Source organism: Lontra canadensis, unplaced genomic scaffold (assembly GCF_010015895.1).
Source record: "Lontra canadensis isolate GAN:19392208 unplaced genomic scaffold, GSC_riverotter_1.0 scaffold15, whole genome shotgun sequence".
NCBI classification, from domain to species: Eukaryota; Metazoa; Chordata; class Mammalia; order Carnivora; family Mustelidae; genus Lontra; species Lontra canadensis.
This window is the reverse complement of record NW_022631009.1, coordinates 23,234,298-23,244,743: the sequence shown is the minus strand read 5'-3', so window position 1 is coordinate 23,244,743 and position 10,446 is coordinate 23,234,298.

The window sequence follows — 10,446 nt, the reverse complement described above, 5'->3', positions numbered from 1 at the left end:
TGATCACCTTCACCTCTTTCACCCAACCCCTCCGCCTCCCCCCAGCAGCCACCAGTTTTGTTCTCTGTAGTTCAGAGTCTGTTTTTTTATTTGTCTCTTTCTTCTTTTTTCATGTGTTTTAGTTCTTAAATTCCACATATGAGTGAAATCATACGGTATTTGTCTCTGACTGACTTATTTCACTTATCATTGTACTCTCTAGATCCAGCCATGTTGTTGCAAATGGCAAGATTTCATTCTTTTTTATGGCTGAGTAATATTCCATTGTATGTGTATGTGTGTGTGTATTACACACCCACACACACCACATCTTCTTTTATCTGTCCATCTACCCATGGGTACTTGGGCAGGTACATAATTTAGCTATTGTAAATAATGCTGCAATAAACATATGGGTGCATATGGGGCACCTGGTGGCTCAGTGAGTTAAGCCTCTGCCTTTGGCTCAGGTCATGATTTCGGGGTCTTGGGATCGAGCCCCGCATTGGGCTCTCTGCTTGGCGGGGAGCCTGCTTCCCCCTCTCTCTCTGCCTTTCTGCCTACTTGTGATCTCTGCCTGTCAAATAAATAAATCGAATCTTTAAAAAAATATATGGGTGCATATATCTTTTCAAACTAGTGTTTTTGTGTTCTTTGGTAGTGGAATTATTGGATCATATGGTAATTCTATTTTTAATTTTTGAGGAACTTCCATAGTGTTTTCCACAGTGGCTGCATTCCCACCAACACTACGTAAGTGTTCTTTTTTCTCCACATCCTTGCCAACACTTGTTTCATGTATATTTGATTTTGGACATTCTGACAGGTGTGAGGTGAGATCTTGTGGTTTTGATTTGTAATTTCCTGAGGATTAGTGATGTTGAGCATCTTTTCATGTATCTATTTGGCCATCTGATGTCTGTCTTTGGAGAAGTGTCTATTCATATCTTCTGTCCATTTTTAAATTGGATTATTTGTGGGGTTTTTGGTGTTAAGTTGTATAAGTTCTTTATGTATTTTGGATACTAACACTTTATTGGATATGTCATTGCAAATATCTTCTCATTCAGTAGGTTGCCTTTTAGTTTTGTTAATTATTTACTTTGTTGTGTAGAAGCTTTTTATTTTTATGTGGTCCCAATCATTTATGTTTGCTTTTGATTCTCTTGCCTCAGTTGCCATGGCTGATGTCAGAGAAATTGCCGCCTGTGCTCTCTTCTAGGATTTTTATGGTTTCATGTGCCACATTTAGGTCCTTAATCCATTTTGAGTTTATTTTTGTGTTTGGTGTAAGGAAGTCATCCTGTTTCATTCTTGTGCATATTACTGTCCAGTTTTCCCAACACCATTTGTTGAAAGACTCTCTTTTTCCCGTTGCCTATATTTTCTTCCTTTGTCAAAGATTAATTGACCATATAACCATGGTTTTATGCTATTCTGTAGATCTGAGTGTCTATTTCTCCACCAGTACCATACTCTTTTGCTCACTACAGCTTCATAGTATATCTTGAAATCTGGGATTGTGATGCTGCAGTTTTGTTCTTCTTTTTCATGATTGCTTTGGCTATTCAGCATCTTTTGTGGTTCCATACAAACTTTAAGATTGTTCTAGTACTGTTTTAAAAAATACTGTTGATATTTTGATAGGGATTGCATTAACTCTGTAGATTGCTTTGAGTAGTATGGGCATTTTAACACTATTTGTTCTTCCAATCTGTAAGCATGGAATATCTTTCCATTTGTTGGTATCATTGTCAATGTCTTTCATCAGTGTTCTACACAGGTCTTTTACCTCCTTGGTTAAGTTTATTCCTGAGTATTTTATTATTTTGGGGGTAATTGTAAGTGGTATTATTTTCTTAATTTCTCTTTTTGCTATTTCATTATTAGTGTATAAAAATGCAACAGTTTTCTATAGATTGATTTTATATCTTATGACCTTACTGAATTCGTGGATTAGTTCTAGTAGTTTTTTGGTGGTCTTTAGGACTTTGTATATACAGTGTCATGTCATCTGCAAAAAGTGAAAAATTTACTTCTTCCTTGTCAACATGGATGTCTCTTATTTCTTTTTCTTGTCCGATTGCTGTGACTAGGACTTCCAGTACTATGTCGAATAAAAGTGGTAGAAGTGGACATCCTTGTCTTTTTCCCAATCTTAGGGGAAAAGCTCTCAGTTTTCCACAATTGAGTATGATATTAACTATGGGTATTTCATCTATGTCTTGTATTATGTTAGGCCAACATTCCTCTTAAAAACCTTACATCCTGAAATCTATTTTCATACCTATTATCGCAGAGACTGCGAGTATCTTTATGTCCATCAATAATGTGCCCAGGCAAAAGACTACATTTCCCATCCTCCCTTGTAGCCAGGTGAAGACTTGTGACTAAGTCCTAGTCAATGAGATACAAGCTAATGTGTTATGCAAAACTTCATAAAGGCACCATAAAGAGGACTGACACTTCCTAGGATGGGAGTGCACCCTTCTTGCCTTTCCTTCTTTCTCTTTCTTGCCTACTGGAATGTGGATGAGCTGACAGGAGCTCCAGCAGCTATCTTGGACTATGTGGTAAACTTGAAGATAAAATTTAAGAAATCACCATATCAATCCTGAAATGTCAAATTCCAAAAAAAAAAAAAAAAATTATAGCAGAGAAATAATTGATCTGGTCTGAGCCACTGTTGTTTGGGGCTTTCCGTATTATGTAGATGAACTCCACCCTATTGACACACTTATTCCCCCCACCCTCATGCCTTTTTTTTTTTTTTTTTTTTTTGGCCCCAGGATGAATTCTTTGCATTGGCTTATCTGAATATCTGTTCTCAAAGTTTGTTCTACCCAAGATAACATAGCAAGGTTTATTACACTACCCACCCTGTAACATTTAAGATAGCTTACTAAAATATAAAGCCCAGGTGAGTGGGGATAATAAGATGTATGTCAAAACTTTGATTCTTCAAAGGGCTGTTTCATTTTAGGTAGAGAGAAAAAATAATTTTGTAATCGCACTTTGCACACTAACTTGGCAACCCACTTCACCAGCATGAGAGATTACCAATCAGGGCAAATGGCTCCCTAAAAACTCAAGCGAATGTCACTTTTCTGTGAAGGAGCTCTGCTTTCTCCTTTTCACCATGATGTTCAAATCTCGAAGAATACTTCCCATGTTGTGCTGCAATGATTTTAGCAAGTCTTTTCTTTTACAGAGACTTTCCTATTTAAGTCTGTGTTCTGAGTGCCAAGTACAGCACCTAGCAAATGATAAATGCCCCAAAAGTCACAAATCTTTAAGGAATGAATGATGTCCCTTACTAGAGGGTCATCTGAACTATCATTTCTATCACCAGTTGAAAATTAATGTAGCTTTCAAAAATCCAACCTAAAAAGTATAATGACAACAATAATTAACTTTCTACATACGAGGTCATTTGCTAAGCTTGAAAAAGCTCTGTAAGAGCACTAAATGTGTGTGTGTGTGTGTGTGTGTGTGTGCATGCGTGTGTGTGTGTGTATTTCTATATTTTATCTTTATCTGTGGTCCATGCTTTCAGACCACACATACTCTCAAAAGAAGCTATGGAATTTGGTGCTGTGACCCAGTCAGAGACCACTCCACATCCACAGAGCCTGAACTGGCTTCTGAGTGTCTTCCTGAGCATACTTTTTATAAGAAATATTTGTTCTGGGGGTGCCTGGGTGGCTCAGTCATTAAGCGTCTGCCTTTGGCTCAAGTCATGATCCCAGGGTGCTGGGATCCAGCCCCACATCAGGCTCTCTGCTCAGTGTGGAGTTTGCTTCTCTCTCTCCCTCTGCCTGCCTCTCTGCCTACTCGTGCTCTCTATCTCTCTGTCAAATAAATAAATAAAATATTAAAAGAGAGAGAGAGAAATATTTGTTCTGTAATCTACCTTTAGGAAGCAAAATAATATATGACATTACTGGCCACCTAAGCTTGGTCCATGAAAGGAACTCAATTGTTAACATTCACATAGTTTACCATTTTGCCCATCTGTGGAATGAAGATTAGTGTTAAATAATAAACAATGTAGAATGTTTTAGGGGTGAGGCAAAAGAGGCCATTTGAATGGCACAGCCTCACAAAATCACAAAACCCCCCTGGAAACACCCAGGTAGTGAAATACTGCTTTTGGTTTTGTTTTTTTATCACAGAAAATGTCACAAATATTATGATGTTGTATAGTTGACTCTTGAATAATGGGTTTATCTGCATGGGTCCACTTAACACGTGACCTTTTTCTGATAGATACAGCATTGTAAATGTATTTTCCCTTCCTTACGATTTTCTTAATAACATTTTTTTCCTAGCTTACCTTATTGCAAGAATACAGTAGATAATACATATCACATACAAAATATATGTTAATCATCAGGACCTCAACCCCTAACTTGTTCAGGAGCCAGTTATAATTTCTTGGAGTCACCTGGTCTTTTCATCTATCTCATTGAAGATGTTTGATCTGGAGGCTAAGGAGGTTTTGGTTCTTCACTATGGTTACCCTGACCAGTTCTTACCTCTATCCACCACTTAAGATCCCAGATCACCATTTCATTTCAGTCAGAATAAATGGGGTTTGATGCCTACAAAGTAACGAGTTTTTACTTACTTTCCATCCCTGATAAATGACAATGCAAGTGATATTCTTGTGACACATACCATGAGATTGTCTGGAATAAACTAATTTACAGCATTTGGGGGGCCAGAGCTCACACTAAAAGTGGTAATGTTGATGGACCACATTGGGGCAAACAGAAGAGTCTGCTCTTGGGTAGACGAGAGCTGCTATAGGTTTTGGCTTCCCCAAGCCCAATATCTAAGCACACCTTAATCTTAAGGCCCGTTGGTTGCAGATCTCAGAGTTGCAAGACTATGCAGCATATTATGTATACACAGGGAATCTATAAAGATACAGAATATTTCTGTGTGTATATAATCATGGGATTATTTGTACATCTTTAAGTATTTAAGTCTAGATACACATACAGCCTAACAAGAACACCTGCAGTAGGAAACCTAAGTGCCAGATGGGATCTTCTACCTTCTGCCTCCCACCTTCTCCCAGGAGGAGGAGTTCCTAATCTGCTTGGTCAATGCTACCACTTGCCTTACCGGGCAACACTGCCCTTAATATGCACCTTCAGTTTCACCTTTGTTTAGTTTCTCTTCTTTCAGTTTAACCTCTGTTTCTACACTGAAGTCTCTAGATCAGAGTGTGCGCTATAGATCCAGACATTTTCTGGAAGGAGAGAACAAAAGGCTTGTCTTGCAAGCCTCAACTTGTTTCTCCATTTAAGCTTTTACTGGCAGGCCTGTGCTTCTCCACCATCACTTTAGGGACACTTGTTTTCCCTTATACCTAACTGTGCTCTCTCTGTGAGGAGCTCTCAGGGTTAGGACACCTTCAGGGAAGAGGAAATGTAAGTGATAAGATTGGGCCCATGTCTTAAAACCCTAGGCTACTTGTTCCCTAACCAAAAAACGATCATATCCTTTATTGAGTAAGACTACACTTCCTAGTCTCCTTGGAAGCCAGGTGTGGGTATGTTCTGGCCAATGAAAAATCAGGAGAAATGTTGTCTGGGACTTCTGGGAGGGCTGCTTAAAGGCAGCTGACCCACCTGGGAGAAGCCCTTTCTTTTGCCTGCAGCTGGGATATGATGGTTGGACTTCAGCTGCCATCTTGGACCATGAGGCAACCTTGAACATGAAAGCAATGAACTAGAATGGTGGAGCAAAAAGATAGGAATCTCAGGCTCTGAAGACATTGTGAAACACTTATTAAGCCCTGGAAATGTCTATCATTGAACTTTTTCTTTTTATGTGTGAAAACTAAACTTTTTTTTTTACATTTAAGTTACTCTTAACCTCGAGGTTTCTATTAAATAAAACTGGACAAAGGTCTAAGTGATACAATTATCTTTTATCGTCAACATTTTATCTCTAATTACTAATGGTTAAAATGACTGACACCACAACCACCATTACCACTATTGTCTATAACACTATATAACTATGCAGAGAATCAAATGTCTCCACCAACCACAAAAGCCACCAACATTCCAGCAAGAGTGAGCAAAATTCCTGCCCTAAGGATGTCTCCCTCACATTCTTGAATTTCTAGGGAAGGTACAAATTCCTTGCTACTTCCCTGCTAGAAAACAAGGGTGGACCTACACAGACCCAGGAAATGTGATCGTAGGATAAGCACCTACAGCCTGGGTCACATCAAGAGATTGGGAGACATTGATATGAAGGAGCCAAATATGCCTGTTCTTGTACCCCACTGCTGGACAAACAGCCCAAATTCAAAGATTTGGAGGAATTCGAAGATACAGTGGTTGTTCAGATCATGCCTCAAATGGGTTTTTAACCACAATGCTATCTCAATGCTCAGTTCCAGGCACTCCCACTGACACTTAGGCAACAACAACTACCAATGTGCTGGCTAAGAAATCACTTTCCTACAAATACAAGGAATCTAAAAACCAGAAAATTGTTTTTTAATGCGACTATTATCTATTTATTTTGAAGAACCATTTGTTCACTGCAATAACAGAAGTTCCTGCTCCCTGGCCACCCATTCCCAACAAGCGTCAGCAGTCAGGTTTGGGCAAGAGTTGAAATATAGAATGAATATGTATAGTTTTGTTTAAGCCTAAACCAAACATTCTCAGAAGGTAAGTGTCCATTTGCTCTGGAAAGCAATTTTAAAGTAAGCAACATTAAAATTCTTTCTGGTGTGAATAAGCTATGAACTGAGTCCTCTAACCAAGGGCCTTGAATAAATTTAAGTCTTCTACCATGATTTGAATGCTCGTGGTGCCTAATAAACAGCAATCACTAATGAGGGTAAAAATACGAACTCATCGGGGTATAAAACTAAAGATAAGGCAAGTCTCCAAATTAAAACTGAAACTCCAACTAGTTGGAGACTATCTCAACTTAGGGAAATATTCCCCTGTGGAAATTAGTTTCAAAGGAAAGGAAGGAAGACATTTGGCAGTCCAATGGCCCCTTCCTTCCAACAAACTGGAACCCATCATCTCCCAAGAAAATATAGAAATTCAAACAAAGTCAGGGTCAAATCAAGAATTTAAAAAAAAAAAAAAAAAAGAAACGATTAGGGCACAACTGGCTGACGTATGTCAGCTGGCATTCACCAGGAAATCATCAGGTCTTCTGGATGGAAACACAGGATTCTCTCTGTTCTGAAGAAGGACAACCAAACATGGAGCTGTGGATGGCCAAATCACATCACAGATGTCACCCCATTTGGTCATTGCCCTAGGTCAAGAGTACATAATCCTGTTAAACGTATTTCAAAATCCTCTGAACACATACTGTTGGTTTCCTGGCTGTTCTGAGGTAAAAAAAATATATACTAACTAGTCTCACATTCCTGCTACTGAATCATTATCATGACTGAGGACTCCTCACAGAAGTAAAAGAATAATCACTTGGAAATACAAATTTTCAAAAACAAAGTTGCGGCATGAGGTTCTATTTTCCACTCACATGATCATTCTCAGTTACATCTGGTCAGTTCCACCTTTAGTCAGCAATGACACTAATACATAACAAATATTTATTAAACTTTTTAAATCAAACACATTTTGTTCCTAATAAGTTTGGACTTCTTGGAAGGGTTAGCATTACATCCTTTATAATTTCAGATATCTGGATGGTAGAGAATTCATGGCTGTGTTTCCCCATCCCTCAAGCTGAATCCTTTTCTCCCTGCTTCCTCAAAAGTTGTGGAGATGAACCATGAGAGACTGTGGACTCTGAGAAACAAACTGAGGGTTTTGTTTGGGCGGGGGGGAGGTTAAGTGAGCCTGGTGGTGGGTATTAAGGAGGGCACGTATTGCATTCAGCGCTGGGTGTGGTGCATAAACAATGAATTTTGGATCAATGAAAAAAATTTTAAATTTTTTTATAAAGCTATGAAGGAAGATGGATGAAGCTTTCAGGGAATTTATGATTTGGAAAGGGAAAGAATAAGCTATAAAAATGCAGAATATAGGTAAAGAGAACAGCCTGCCTTTGGTCCTGGAACTCAATTTTGGAATTTCCTTTATCTCTAGTTCAATGTGTAACATTTCCTAGAGCCTCACAGAATGCCTGCCATGCTCTGGGAACTTAGGAGTTATCTGCCAAATGAGTGAACAGATAAGAATGTTCTCCAGATCCCACCAGATTCCATCCTAACTCCTTTCAAGCAAGTGACTGACCCTGGCTCAGCTTCAGTTTTCTCATCTGTCAAGCAGAGTGATAATAACTAGAGTTTTCATAAAGTACCTCATAACACAATAGTAGTAATAATGATAATATTGCCGTGAACTCCTCAAACATAGGCACTGTCTTTTCATTAATACGATTTTAGTACCATAACTACAGAACTAGACCAAAATAAGACATGTGCAGCTTTCGTCAGACACCATTTTAATATCTGTAAGAGCTGTAGCTCTTCCACAAAGGAACATTACAAGAAAAAAAAAAATACAGAATTCTGTTTACCAGAGAGAATAAGGTTGGAAGAGGTTATGAAAGAATTATGGAAGGGCAGGGTAATTCGGTAAAATGTCAGTAAAGTGGGCTTTTTTTTTTCTTTTTTTAAGATTTTATTTTACTTTAGGGGCGCCTGGGTGGCTCAGTGGGTTAAAGCCTCTGCCTACAGCTACGGTCATGATCCCAGGGTCCTGGGATCAAGCCCTGCATCAGGCTTTCTGCTCAGCAGGGAGCCTGCTTCCCTTCCCCTCTCTCTGCCTGCCTCTCTGCCTACTTGTGATCTCTGTCTGTCAAATAAATGAATAAAAATCTTTAAATTTTTTTTTTATTTTACTTTAAAGCAAGAGAGATTATAAGCAGGGAGAGAGGCAGAGGAAGAGGGAGATAGAGAATCCCAAGCAGACACCGTGCTGAGCCTGGAGCCCAAATCAGGGCTCGATCTCACAACCCTGAGATCATGACCTGAGTCGAAACCAAGAGTCAGACATTTAAGTGACTGAGCCCCCCAGGCACCCTGACCGTAAAGTAATTTTAAGGCCAAAGGTGAAAATAAAGATGTGTCCTAAGATCATTAAATGAATGTGAAATCCAAGTGATCAATGAAGAAAGCCATAATCTTAATGAGGAATGTGGAATTCAATGTACTCAAATCAGGAGGAAAAATGAGTTAATGACCTATCTCGAAACCAAGAGAGACCAACTCATAAAATATAGGAGTTTGGGGTTCATGTTGTACAATAAGTATTAAAAGGGAGTTGGCATGTGGTCAGTGTCCCAGGGAGAATCCATTTCCTTTCTCAGCTGAAGCCTACGGTAGATTTACAGCCACAGTCTGCTGAAATGGTCTCCCCACTTGTGTGTGACACCATGGTTTTCAGGACCGGGTTAATGTTTTTAACCCATAGAAATTTCAGAATAGAGTACAAAGATTAAGTAAATTGAATCTAAATCATTAGCGCTGTTGTACTAAGTTCAAAAATAGGTTTGCTTTTTAAATCCACAATACAATCTGTATATATTTGGTATATAAAACATTGACAAGCATTAAAAAATGTTTATTAAGTATCTAACAGCTTAGCCTCTGAAATCAATTTAAATGTGTAATTGAGTAATCAATTTTAGATTCCTAATGTGAAGCTAAATGACATAAACAGTACTGAAATGCTTACCAGAACTTAAGAATCACCATCTTATAAAGTTTAATTTGTTAGCTTTACCTGGAGTGGTTTACATAGGAAGGTTTTTCTCTTAGAGAAATTTGAAGAGCTTTAAAAGAAAAATTAATATAGTAAATTGATAAAAGCAGTACAATATTTAAAGGAAGTTTATTAACTAGGTTTATAACCAGAATTGATTAAGGGAGATTGATCCATTCAACCTGAGGCGAAGAGACATAAATCTAAGCCTCCCTTCAAAGTGCTTGTTAAAATGATTAAATTAACAAGCAAAATAGGATTTGTAAAACGACTCATTCAGCATATTTACTGAGCCTATGCTGTGTGTTGGGCATTCTTTTGGGTGCAAAATCAAGGACAACAAACTCTTTATGGGGCCCAGATTCATTAAATTTAAGAGCTTTAGAAAAAAGCAACTAAGTCATTAAATGTTTTGCTTTAATATATTGGATATTAATTTTTAAAACAGGTCAGCTATAAGTAGTCTTTTCAAAATATACCCTAGGGGACATCAAAAAATTCACACTGGCAAGGCTCTCCAGTCACCCTGTACCACTGGAGCCGAGATCGCATTCAACTCCTCAAATTGTGTGTGGCTTGAGTGTTGAATCTTCCATATTGTCTTTCACATCACTCACAAGAAATCTGAGTTAACCAAGATTCTTTGCTTAAAATGCAAATGTCTCCAAGGCTAAGGAGCTAGAAGATATTTACATCTTCATGTAATTCAACCAGATTGTGTTTCCTCTACCATCTGAGT